The sequence below is a fragment of the Oncorhynchus masou genome, chromosome 14 (assembly GCF_036934945.1).
Source record: "Oncorhynchus masou masou isolate Uvic2021 chromosome 14, UVic_Omas_1.1, whole genome shotgun sequence".
In the NCBI taxonomy this organism is placed as follows: domain Eukaryota; kingdom Metazoa; phylum Chordata; class Actinopteri; order Salmoniformes; family Salmonidae; genus Oncorhynchus; species Oncorhynchus masou.
In genome coordinates, this window is record NC_088225.1 from 8016083 (window position 1) to 8030250 (window position 14168).

The following is a 14168-nucleotide window of genomic DNA, read 5'->3' on the forward strand; positions in this document are numbered from 1 at the left end:
GGCCAAGATGTTCAAATGTTCATAAATGACCAGCATGGTCAAATAATAATAATCACAGTAGTTGTCGAGGGTGCAGCAAGTCAGCACCTGTTCAGGTGCTGAACAGTTGAAACTGGAGCAGCAGCACGGCCAGGTGGACAGCAAGGAGTCCTCATGCCAGGTTGTCCTGTGGCATGGTCCTAGGGCTCAGGTCCTCCGAGAGAGAGAAAGAGAGAGCATGCTTAAATTCACACAGGACACAGGATAAGACAGGAGAAGTACTCCAGATATAACAAACTGACCCTAGCCCCCCGACACAAACTACTGCAGCATAAATACTGGAGGCTGAGACAGGAGGGGTCAGGAGACACTGTGGCCCCATCCGATGATACCCCAGGCAGGGCCAAACAGGAAGGATATAACCCCACCTACTTTGCCAAAGCACAGCCCCCACACCACTAGAGGGATATCTTCAACCACCAACTTACCATCCTGAGACAAGGCCGAGTATAGCCCACAAAGATCTCCACCACGGCACAACCCAAGGGGGGGCGCCAACCCAGACAGGAAGATCACATCAGTGACTCAACCCACTCAAGTGACGCACCCCTCCCAGGGACGGCATGAAAGGGCACCAGTAAGCCAGTGACTCAGCCCCTGTAATAGGGTTAGAGGCAGAGAATCCTAGTGGAGAGAGGGGAACCGGCCAGGCAGAGACAGCAAGGGCGGTTCATTGCTCCAGAGCCTTTCCGCTCACCTTCACACTCCTGGGCCAGACTGCACTCAATCATATGATCCACTGAAGAGAGGAGTCTTCAGTAAATACTTAAGGTCGAGACAGAGTCTGCGTCTCTCACATGGGTAGGCAGACCATTCCATAAAAATGGAGCTCTATAGGAGAATGCCCTGCCTCCAGCTGTTTGCTTAGAAATTCTAGGGACAATTAGGAGGCCTGCGTCTTGTGACCGTAGCGTACGTGTAGGTATGTACGGCAGGACCAAAGCAGAGAGATAGGTATGAGCAAGCCCATGTAATGCTTTGTAGGTTAGCAGTAAAACCTTGATCTCAGCTCTTGCCTTAACAGGAAGCCAGTGTAGGGAGGCTAGCACTGTAGTAATATGATCCAATTTTTTGGTTCTAGTCAGGATTCTAGCAGCTGTATTTAGCACTAACTGAAGTTTATTTAGTGTTTTATCCAGGTAGCCGGAAAAATAGAGCATTGCAATGTTACGTAGATGGAAAAAAGCTGTCCTTGAAACAGTCTTAATATGTTCGTCAAAAGAGAGATCAGGGTCCAGAGTAAAGCCGAGGTCCTTCAAAGTTTTATTTGAGACGACTGTACAACCATTAAGATTGTCAGATTCAACAGAAAATCTTTGTTTCTTGGGACCTAGAACAAGCATCTCTGTTTTGTAAGAGTTTAAAAGTAGAAAGTTTGCAGCCATCCACTTCCTTATGTCTGAAACACAGACTTCTAGCGAGGGCAATTTTGGGGCTTCACCATGCATCATTGAAATGTACAGCTGTGTGTCATCCGCATAGCAGTGAAAGATAACATTATGTTTTTGAATGACATCCCAAAGAAGTAAAATATATAGTGAAAACAATAGTGGTCCTAAAACGGAACACCGAAATATACAGTTGATTTGTCAGAGGACAAGCCATTCACAGAGACAAACTGATATCTTTCCGACAAATAAGATCTAAACCAGGCCAGAACTTGTCCGTGTAGACCAATTTGGGTTTCCAATCTCTCCAAAAGAATGTGGTGATAGATGGTATCAAAAGCAGCACTAAAGTCTAGGAGCACGAGGATGAGATGCAGAGCCTCGGTCTGATGCCATTAAAAGGTAATTTACCACCTTCACAAGTGCAGTCACAGTGCTATGATGGGGTCTAAAACCAGACTGAAGCATTTCGTTTACATTGTTGGTCTTCAGGAAGGCAGTGAGTTGCTGCACAACAGCCTTTTCTAAATTTTTTGAGAGGAATGGAAGATTCAATATAGGCCGATAGCTTTTTATATTTTCTGGGTCAAGGTTTGGCTTTTTCAAGAGTGGCTTTATTACTACTACTTTTAGTGAGTTTGGTACATAGCCGGTGGATAGAGAGCCGTTTATTATGTTCAACATAGGAGGGCCAAGCACAGGAAGCAGCTCTTTCAGTAGTTTAGTTGGAATAGGATCCAGTATGAAGCTTGAAGGTTTATTGACCATGATTATTTTCATCATTGTGTCAAGAGATATAGTACTAAAACACTTGAGTGTCTCTCTTGATCCTAGGTCCTGGCAGAGTTGTGCAGACTCAGGACAACTGAGCATTGAAGGAATACGCTAATTTAAAGAGGAGTCCGTAATTTGCTTTCTAATAATCATGATATTTTCCTCAAAGAAGTTCATTCATTTATTACTGCTGAAGGGAAAGCCATCCTCACTTGGGGTATGCTACTTTTTAGTTAGCTTTGCGACAGTATCAAAAATACATTTCGGATTGTTCTTATTTTCCTCAATTAAGTTGGAAAAATAGGATGATTGAGGGCAGTGAGGGCTCTTCGATACTGCACGGTACGGACTTTCCAAGCTAGTCGGAAGACTTCCAGTTTGGTGTGGCGCCATTTCCGTTCCAATTTTCTGGAAGCTTGCTTCAGAGCTCGGGTATTTTCTGTATACCAGGGAGCTAGTTTCTTATGAGAAATGTTTTTAGGGGTGCAACTGCATCTAGGGCATTGCGCAAGGTTAAATTGAGTTCCTCAGTTAGGTGGTTAACTGATTTTTGTCCTCTGACGTCCTTGGGTAGGCAGAGGGAGTCTGGAAGGGCATCAAGGAATCTTTGTGTTGTCTGTGAATTTATAGCATGGCTTTTGATGCTCCTTGGTTGGGGTCTGAGCATATTATTTGTTGCAATTGCAAACGTAATAAAATTGTGGTCCGATAGTCCAGGATTATGAGGAAAAACATTAAGATCCACAGAATTTATTCCATGGGACAAAACTAGGTCCAGAGTATGACTGTGACAGTGAGTAGGTCCAGAGACATGTTGGACAAATCCCACTGAGTCGATGATGGCCCCGAAAGCCTTTTGGAGTGAGTCTGTGGACTTCTCCATGTGATTATTAAAGTCACCAAAAATTAGAATATTATCTGCTATGACTACAAGGTCCGATAGGAATTCAGGGAACTCAATGAGGAACGCTGTATATGGCCCAGGAGGCCTGTAAACAGTAGCTATAAAAAGTGATTGAGTAGGCTGCATAGATTTCATGACTGGAAGCTCAAAAGACGAAAACGTAATTTTAGGTAAATTGAAATTTGCTATCGTAAATGTTAGCAACACCTCCGCCTTTGCGGGATGCACAGGGGATATGGTCACTAGTGTAACCAGGAGGTGAGGCCTCATTTAACACAGTAAATTCATCAGGCTTAAGCCGTGTTTCAGTCAGGCCAATCACATCAAGATTATGATCAGTGATTAGTTCATTGACTAACTGCCTTTGAAGTAAAGGATCCAACATTAAGTAGCCCTATTTTGAGATGTGAGGTATCACAATCTCTTTCAATAATGGCAGGAATTGAGGTGGTCTTTATCCTAGTGAGTGTACTTAGGCGAACACCGCCATGTTTAGTTTTGCCCAACCCAGGTCGAGGCACAGACAGTCTCAATGGCGATAGCTGAGCTGACTACACTGACTGTGCTAGTGGCAGACTCCACTAAGCTGTCAGGCTGGCTAACAGCCTGCTGCCTGGCCTGCACCCTATTTCATTGTGGAGCTAGAGGAGTTAGATCCCTGTCTATGTTGGTAAATAAGATGAGCACCCCTCCAGCTAGGATGGAGTCCGTCACTCCTCAGCAGGCCAATTCCTCTGTGTACACATCACTGACGATCTAAAATCGTCCAGCCACACAGACAGTGTGGTGAAGAAGGTGCAACAGCGTCTCTTCAACCTCAGGAGGCTGAAGAAATCCAGCTTGGCTCCCAAGACCCTCAAACTTTTACAGATGCACAATTGAGAGCATCCGGTTGGGCTGCATCACCGCTGCACTGCCCGCAACTGCAGGGCTCTCCAGAGGGTGGTGTGGTCTGCCCAACGCATCACAGGGGGTACACTGCCTGCCCACCAGGACACCTTCAGCACCCACTGTCACAGGAAGGCCAAACATATCAAATCATCAAATGTTATTTGTCACATACACATGGTTAGCAGATGTTAATGTGAGTGTAGCGAAATGCTTGTGCTTCTAGTTCTGACAATGCAGTGATATCTAACAAGTAATCTAACAATTCCCCCAAAAATACCTTATACACACACATCTAAAGGGGAGAATGAGAATATGTACATACAAATATATGGATGAGCAGCACAGGCAAAGTGCAATAGATGTTATAAAATACAGTATATACATATATGAGGAATGTAAGATATGTAAACATTTTTATAGAGGCATTATTTAAAGGTGCATTGTTTAAAATGACTGGCGAGCCATTTATTAAAGTGGCCAGTGATTAGTCTCAAAGTAGGAAGCAGCCTCTCTGAGTTAGTGATGGCTGTTTAGTAGTCTGATGGCCCTGAGATTGAAAAACAGCTTCTGTCTCTCGGTCCCAGTTTTGACGCACCTCTACTGACCTCGCCATCTGGATGGTAGAAGCGTGAACCGGCAGTGGCTCGGGTGGTTGTTGTCCTTTGAACGTCTTTTTGGCCTTCCTGTGACATCGGGGGCTGTAGGTGTCATTGAGGGCAGGTAGTTTGCCCTAGGTGATGCGTTGTGCAAACTGCACCACCCTCTGGAGAGCCTTGTGGTTGAGGGCGGTGCAGTTGCCGTACCAGGCTGTGATACAGCCCGACAGGATACTCTCGGTTGTGCATCTGTGAAAGTTTGTCAGGTTTATAGGTGACAAGCCAAGCTTCTTCAGCCTCCTGGTGGATGAAGAGGTGCTGTTGCGCCTTCTTCACGACACTGTCTGTCTGTGTGGGTGGACCATTTCAGTTTGTCAGTGATGTGTATGCCGAGAAACTTAACTTTCCACCTTCTCCACTGTGGTCACTTCGTTGTGGATAGGGGGGTGCTCCCTCTGCTGTTTCCTGAAGTCCACGATCATCTCCTTTGTTTTGTTGATGTTGAGTGAGAGGTTGTTTTCCTGACACCACACTGCGAGTGCTCTCACCTCCTCCCTGTAGGCTGTCTCGTCGTTGTTGGTAATCAAGCCCACTACTGTTGTGTCATCTGCAAACTTGATGATTGAGTTGTAGGTGTGCATGGCCACGCAGTCATGGGTGAACAGGGAGTACAGGAGGAGGCTGAGCATGGACACCCGAGCCACGGCCTGTTCACCCCGCTACCATCCAGGAGGCAAGGTCAGTACAGGTACATCAAAGCTGGCACTGAGAGACTGAAAAACAACTTCTCTCAAGGCCATCAGACTGTTAAATATCCATCACTAGCCAGATACCACCCAATTACACAACCCTGCATCTTAGAGGCTGCTGCCCTAAATACATAGACATGGTCACTTTAATAATGTTTACATGCTGCTTTACTCATTTCATATGTATATACAGTATTCTATTCTACTGTATTTTAGTAAATGCCACTCAGACATTGTGTTACGAGTCCCTTTTGGCCCGACAGTCTAGGGGAGCTGGTAACGAGACCCGTAACAACTCATGCAAATTATAATAGTGAAAAAGTAAAAGTGAGAACGAAATAACCACACAGACTATTTCAACAATAGCTAAATAACTACCAAAAAAATACAGTGGGTGGTCTGCCCAGTTCTAACTAGTGATTTTAACAAAGTTTACCTACAGGTTGTGTATGCCCATGGGCGACTTGTCGTGGTTCCCCCTTTCCCACCAGCAAACACAAACACCATAACCAAAAACAATACTCATAGGTGAGGACAAAGTGATATGGAGCTGCTCAAACAAAAGATAGCTCAATACATAAAGAGCGATAGAGAGACATAGTAGGACAGTGTGAACCAGAGCGATCTACAGACATATGGCATTTACAGAGAGATTAAGCTCTAGAGCATACAACTGACAGGGATTATAAACCAAGGTAAAGGAACTGTGATTTGGTAGGAAACAGGAGGAGGTGTGTCTTCTTATTGATGATTGATTGGTGACTGATTGGGGAGTGATGATTTTCACCTGTGAGGGGAGAAGAAGAGAAAAGAACACAGGATACATACACACACACACCCACAGGATACCTGTATCCGTAACACATATTTATACATTTCACACATATTTATACATTTCTTAACTCCATTCTTTTAATTTAGATTTGTGTTTATTGTTGTGAATTTTTAGATATTACTGCACTGTTGGTTCTAGAAACACATGAATTTCATTACACCTGCAATAACATCTGCTAAATATGTGTATGTGACAAATACAATTTGATTTGATTTGATTTGTGCCCAGTGGGCATTTCATGAACCATAGCCAAGTGTTTTTTTCTCTCGCTCCCTCTTTTTCTGTTATAGGATAATTGCGTGGCGACCTAGTCGTCTGCATTCTTTGTTTTAGTATTGCCTGATTGAGAGAAGATCATTGCTAGTCCACACAGAACCATGCTCCTAATTTTCACGAGTCATGGGGTCAAGGAAGAGGGATGGGGAGATAGGTCGGGCTGAGCTGAACCACGCCTCCTCTGCTGATTAATGCAGTGCAGCACAGCCTCTAACCAGAAGCACATGCAGGCCTTTTGCAGCCAAACCAAATGAATGAATGTCTATTATGAGACAAGTAGAGGACAGGGACAGAACAGAGAAAATGTTTAGACAAACAACTTTGTTGCATGGCCTCTCGTTTGGCAGAATCTGTTTGGGCCGTCTATGTTTGCATCTATAGTGTCTCTAATTAAAAGTGCAATAAAATAGAGCCAAAATACATTCTCATGGTGAACCCATGATAAAAAAGGATGCTATATCCACTTAGAGGTGTCATGGCCATAGGTGCCACAAGGGGACCTCATATTTTTCCTGTTTTTGTTCAAATAATTACTAAACATTTTATTATTATGCTGATGACAACAAGCCAAGTCCGATGATGCTGTGACACACCACTCCAGACCATGACGGACCCTTCACCTCCAAATTGATCCTGCTACAGAGTACAGGCCTCGGTGTAACGCTCATTCCTTCGATGATAAATGTGAATCTGACCATCACCCTTGGTGAGACGAAACTGCGACTCGTCAGTGAAGAGCACTTTTTGCCAGCCCTGTCTGGTCCGGCGACGGTGGGTTTGTGCCAATAGGCGACGTTGTTGCCGGTGATGTCTGGTGAGGACCTGCCTTACAACAGGCCTACAAGCCCTCCGTCCAGCCTCCCTCAGCCTATTGTGGACAATCTGAGCACTGATGGAGTGATTGTGCATTCCTGGTGTAACTCGGGCAGTTGTTGTTGCCATCCTGTCCCTGTCCCGCAGGTGTGATGTTCGGATGTACCGATCCTGTGCAGGTGTTGTTACGCGTGGTCTGCCACTGTGAGAATGATCAGCTGTCCGTCCTGTCTCCCTGTAGCGCTGTCTTAGGCGCCCTGGCCACTTCTGCAGTCCTCATGTCTCCTTGCAGAATGCCTAAGGCACGTTTACGCAGATGAACAGGGACGCTGGGCATCTTTCTTCTGGTGTTTTTCAGAGTCAGTAGAAAGGCCTCTTCAGTGTCCTAAGTTTTCATAACTGTGACCTTAATTGCCTACCGTCTGTAAGCTGTCTTAACAACCGTTCCACTGCTGCATGTTCATTAATTGTTTATGGTTCATTGAACAAGCATGTGAAACAGTGTTATTTGTTTTTTTTTAATGAATTATCTTTGAAAGACAGGGTCCTGAAAAAGCGATATTTCTGTTTTTGCTGAGTTTAGCTATAGCTCCGCTTTAGCTAGCCAGCTAGATAGGGTCCCAATCCCCCCCCTCCATCATCACGTACTTTGTGAACCCTCTAAAATAATGGGTGCACGACGCCCCTGTATCCACATGTAACAGTATAATTTTAAACCGTCCCCTCGCCCATACCCGGGCCCGAACCAGGGACCCTCTGCACACATCAACAACAGTCACCCTTGAAGCATCGTTACCCATCGCTCCACAAAAGCCGCGGCCCTTGCAGCGCAAGGGGAACTACTACTTCAAGGTCTCAGAGCAAGTGACGTCACCGATTGAAACGCTATTTAGCGCGCACCGCTAACTAAACTAGCCGTTTCACATCCGTTACACACATACAGGTTATACTGAGCTGAATTGCATGGCTCAATCCCTCTGTATTTTAATGAGAAATAAAATACAGACAACTTACATTTCGCTCCTATTTAACTAAAGTCATATCCCACAAGACAGGTTAATACATGTTTCACTGCACATAGCAAAACCCTCAGTTGCTATAAAGCGTTTTCACCTTCTTCTGCTGCAAGTCAGGACATTTCCTTGTGAATCATCACACATTCCCCTTTGTCTTTTCTCAGAAAAGAAGTGAAGATAAAAGTCCTTCATATCCCTCATTCGGTTTGACCCGCTGGTGATTAGAAATACAGTTTACTGAATGATTTTCAGAATCATTGTATAGGTATCTACAAGAGAGCTTCTTCCTCACCAAGTTATGACAGAGAGGAGACAGATCCCTCTAATTTCATTATCAGATTACACACACTCCAGTCATCGGTTGATTACAGGTGTAAGTTGCCATGTGAATGATGGTCAACATGGTGACTCAGCAGGCTGAGTGGACCTGAGTGGTAGGTTTGTTGGGTGATGGTAGCATTAATGATCACAGCTGTTCCTCATCATGTCTACATCAGTGGAATCTCCTCAAAGGAGGAAGGGGAGGACCATCCTTAAAAATAAAAATAGTTAAACGTTTAAAAAAGTTATTGTTTTTAGATAAACCTATACTAAATTTATTCATGTCACCAAATAATTGATTAAAACACACTGTTTTGCAATGAAGGTCTACAGTAGCCTCAACAGCACTCTGTAGGGCAGCACCATGGTGTAGCCTGAGGATATCGAGTTTCCATCTTCCTCTGGGTACATTGACAGAGAGGGATGCTATGTTAGCTAGCTGGCTATCCAACACTGGAACTCTTCCAAGTCCAGGTAAGCTTTCGTTTGAAAAAATGTCAGATGGAAACAGCTTTTCAAGACCGTGAAACATTGTTGTGTTCACTTTTATGAGAAACAGCAGAGCCTGCCAAACAGTTACAGTAATATTCAAAACATTGAAGCACATGAGAAATGTTTTCCAGTTCAGCCTGTCTTTGGTCATGTGACAATAGGTGTTGTGATGCAACACCACATTTCCCACAAAGGGCTGCTTCGCTCCAAGAATTGAACTCCTTGGCAGTCAGAGGCTCTTTTCTTGGCTTGGCCTGTTAGGTGGGAAATGGTAGAACAGGAGGCCCACAAGGCAGCAGCCGACTTAGAAAATCTACTAGATTTTAACTACTGTCGATCCTCATACTTGCTCTTGTCTTGTTAAAATGTCTTACGAACCAGTGCCTCCTTGAATTACAGGTAAGAGAGATTTTATAGCTTATAATGTTATTTGACATATTGTATGTAATTGTCACGCCCTGACCTTAGAGATCCTTTTTATGTCTCTATTTGGTTTGGTCAGGGTGTGATTTGGGGTGGGTATTCTATGTCCTATTATTTGTATTTCTATGTTTTGGCCGGTAGGATTCTCAATCAGGTACAGCTGTCTATCATTGTCTCTGCTTGAGAACCATACTTAGGTAGCCCTTTTTTCCCACCTGTCTTTGTGGGAAGGTGACTTTGTTTATGGCACATAGCCTTTAGCTTCACGGTTTGTTTGGTAGTGTTTATTGTTTTGTTTGGTGTCTTTTTCCTAATAAAAAGAATGTACACTAACCATGCTGCACCTTGGTCCTCTTTCAACGGCCGTGACAGTACTATGAATATACATATTGTATAATGTAATGGAGAAATTGTAGCAGTAAACTCAACATTTGGGTTGTAAAGCAAAAGGATAGAGTTAAATGATGCACCAGATTATGTCCTCTTAGTCAAATTAAAGTGAGAACTTCCTTTTAGAAGCTCAACAGGCCCCTGTACCTGGACTTTGAATTACCCCCCTCTGGGCACAGGTATAGGGCACCCCTCAGCAGGAAAAACAGAACGAGACAATCATTTGTGCCAGGTGTGACATCCCTCCTAAATAGCTCGGGCGACTGTTCCCATTGACTCCGTAAGGCCAGCAGGCGAGTCTTTTTATTTTTATTTAATGTTTTATTTCTTATTTCTTTACTATTATTGGTGCGTAACTGTTATGAAAGTTATATTGTCAATTTTGTTTTGTATTTACATGTGTACATGACACTGCAACAAAATAAAGTCAGTAAGTAAGGCCAACATGAAAAGGAGGAATTAAAAGCACCCTCTCTCCTCCTGCCTTGCCATGTGACGACCACAGCATATGACTTCCATAATTTCATCGCTCATTACCCCGTAAAGGGCTGGACACAATTGAGTGAGTGTTGTTTGGGTCATGCCCTAGATACTTGTTTCTCCCAGTCCTCAGCTCTATCTGGCCACTGTACAGAAGCATCCACTACCATTTCAGGCCAATTCGCCACTGGTCACACTGTCTGCAGGCTGCAAGGGGCTTTACATGATGACCCATACCCAGGAAACAAATACATTAATATATTTAATGTCATGCAAAATGTACGTATTTCAAATACATATAGATGCATTTGCATCTTTGCTCAAATGCATGTAATGCCTGACAATATTCCAGAAATGCATGGCTATGACATCTAGTCTTAAGGATGGCCAAAGTGGTTCCTAATTTTTTTGGGGCCACCAAGCCAAAACTTTGGCAGTGATATCATTTACCATATCTGGGGAAAAAACACTTGTACAGCCCTTCAACTGGTAATTACCAATGATGTACACAAACTCTGGATTGTTGATGACATGTATTGGCCATTGGGAGGCTTTGAAGCCACCAGTCGTCCATATTGGCTCGTCGGAGCACTCCTCCATATTAATTAATGTAATTCTACAGTGTTTCGATTAAATGTTTTAAGGACAATAACATGTGTTTTTGTCGTGGGGACAGTAACATCTATAATTTATACTTAGGGAAAATGTTATGTATTTTTATGTTTAGCTCACATAGTATACTGTAAAACTATGCATCAAGTTGTCTATAATACAGTCGGCAAACCCGAATGTAGACATTAATAAATGCATTTCTATAGTTTCTAAAATATTTTCTACAGTGGGGGAGTTGCAAGATTGAGCCACAGTGGCTTCAACACAGCTCCCCCTATCTGTCACCTAGTGTATACAGTGCCTTCAGAAAGTATTCACACCCCTCGACTTTCTACACATTTTGTTGTGTAACAAAGTGGGATAAATGGTTTTAATTGGCATTTTGTGTCACTGATCGACACAAAATACTCTACATTTTTTTTATAAAAAATAAAATACTAATATCTTGACTAGGTAAGTATTCAACCCCCTGAGTCAACACATGTTAGAATCACCTTTGGCAGTGAATGCAGCTGTGAGTCTTTCTGGGTAAGTCTCTAAGAGCTTTCCACACCAGAATTGTGCAACATTTGCCCGTTATTGTTGTCAAAATACTTCACAATCTGTCAAATTGGTTGTTGAGCATTGCTAAACAACCATTTGCAGGTCTTGCCATAGATTTTTAAGCAAGTCAATCCTGTAACTCAGAACATTCACTGTCTTGGTAAGCAACTCCCGTGTATATTTGGCCTTGTGTTTTAGTTTATTGTCCTGCTGAAAGGTGAAGCAGGTTTTCCTCTAGGATTTTGCCAGTGCTTAGCTTCAGCTAATTTTTGTTATCCTGAAAAACTCCTCAGTCCTTAACAATTACAAGCATACCCATAACATGGGTATGGTCAGCCTACCTATGTGAGAGACACAGACTCGGTCTCAACCCATAACATGGAATGTTCTGCCTACCTATGTGAGAGACGCAGACTCTGTCTCGACCTTAAGTCTTTACTAAAGACTCATCTCTTCAGTGGATCATATGATTGAGTGTAGTCTGGCCCAGGAGTGTGAAGGTGAACGCAAAGGCTCTGGAGCAACGAACCGCCCTTGCTGTCTCTGCCTGGCCGGTTCCCCTCTCTCCACTGGGATTCTCTGCCACTGACTCTATTACAGTGGCTGAGTCATTGGCTTACTGGTGCTCTTCCATGCTGTCCCTAGGAGGAGTGCGTCACTTGAGTGGGTTGAGTCACTGACGTGATCTTCCTGTCTGGGTTGGTGCCCCCCCCCCCCTTGGGTTGTGCCATGGCGGAGATCTTTGTGGGCTATACTCGGCCTTGTCTCAGGATGGTAAGTTGGTGGTTGAAGATATCCTTCTAGTGGTGTGGGGGCTGTGATTTGGCAAAGTGGGTGGGGTTATATCCTTTCTGTTTGGCCCTGTCCAGGGGTATCATCGGATGGGGCCACAGTGTCTCCTGACCGATCCTGTCTCAGCCTCTAGTATTTATGCTGCAGTAGTTTATGTATCGGGTGGCTAGGGTCAGTTTGTTATATCTGGAGTAGTTCTCCTGTCTTCTCCGGTGTCCTGTGTGAATTTAAGTATGCTCTCTCTAATTCTCTCTCAGAGCACCTGAGCCCTAGGACCATGCCTCAGGACTACCTGGCATGATGACTCCTTGCTGTCCCCAGTCCACCTGGCCGTGCTGCTGCTCCAGTTTCAACTGTTCTGCCTGTGGCTATGGAACCCTGACCTGTTCACCGGACGTGCTACCTGTCCCAGACCTGCTGTTTTCAACTCTCTAGAGACAGCAGGAGCGGTAGAGATACTCTTAATGATCGGGCTATGAAAAACCAACTGACATTTACTCCTGAGGTGCTGACTTGCTGCCCCCTCGACAACTACTGTGACTATTATTTGACCATGGTGGTAATTTATGAACATTTGAACATCTTGGCCATGTTCTGTTATAATTTCCTCCCGGCACAGCCAGAAGAGGACTGGCCACCCAGTCACCGTGCTTCTACACCTGCATTGCTTGCTGTTTGGGGTTTTAGGCTGGGTTTCTGTACAGCACTTTGAGATATCAGCTAATGTAAGAAGGGCTATATAAATAAATTTGATTTGAACATGATGCAGTCCCCACTATGCTTGAAAATAAGGAGAGTGGTCCTCAGTAATGTGTTGTATTGGATTTGACCAAACCATAACACTGTATAGTTTTGCAGTATTACTTTAGTGCCTTGTTGCAAACAGGATGCATGTTTTGGGGTATTTTTTGTTTGTTGTACAGGCTTCCTCCTTTTCACTCTATCAATTAGCTTAGTATTGTGGAGTAACTACAATGCTGTTGATCCATCCTCAGTTTTCTCCTATCACAGCCATTAAACTTTAACTCTTTTAAAGTCACCATTGGCCTCGTGGTGAAATCCCTGAGTGGTTTAGTTAGGAAGGACGCCTGCACCTTTGTATGGTGACGCCTGTACCTTTGTATAGTGACTGGTTGTACCGATACACCCACCAAAGTGTAATTAATAACTTCACCATGCTCAAAGGGATATTCAATATATTTTAGTTTTTGTTGTACCCATCTACCAATAGGTGCCCTTTGCGAGGCATTTGAAAATGTCACTGGTTGAATCTGTGCTGGAAATTCACTGCTTGACTGAGGGATCTTACAGATGATTGTATGTGTGGGGTACAGGGATGAGGTAGTCATAAAAAATTCATATTAAAGACTCTTATTGTACACAGAGTGAGTCCATGCAACTTAGTACATGACTTGTTGAGCACATTTTCACTCCTGAACTTATTTAGGCTTGCCATAACAAAGGCATTGAATAGACAGTTCTTTTCGGCTTTAAATCATTTGTAAACGTTTCGAAAAACACAATTCCACATTATGGAGTACTATGTGTTGGCCAATGACAAAGAAATCTACATTTTAATAGATTTTAAATTAAGGCTGTAACACAACAAAACGAGGAAAAGGTAAAGGGGTGTGAATACTTTCTGAAGGCACTGAATATAAATGATTGGTAATTACTAGTTAAATCAGCCATGAATCCCCGTTGTAACGGGAATGGAAGCTTGTTTTGTGCAACAGGGAGTTCCAATTGAATGCAAAAATTTGTGAAAGAAATATTTTTTTTAAATAACTAGTTTCACCATACATAATGTAGTTCTGTCCTTGAGCTGTTCTTG

General features: G+C 43.5%; 1 long non-coding RNA gene across 1 annotated transcript; it reads left to right on the top strand.

Moving 5' to 3' along the window:
* The first annotated feature begins 9295 nt into the window (after positions 1 to 9295).
* LOC135553697 (uncharacterized) lies at positions 9296 to 13717 on the top strand. Its single transcript, XR_010457619.1, has 3 exons — positions 9296 to 9493; positions 12188 to 12316; positions 12592 to 13717. It is a non-coding gene; the product is annotated as an uncharacterized LOC135553697 (long non-coding RNA).
* Positions 13718 to 14168: the final 451 nt, after the last annotated feature.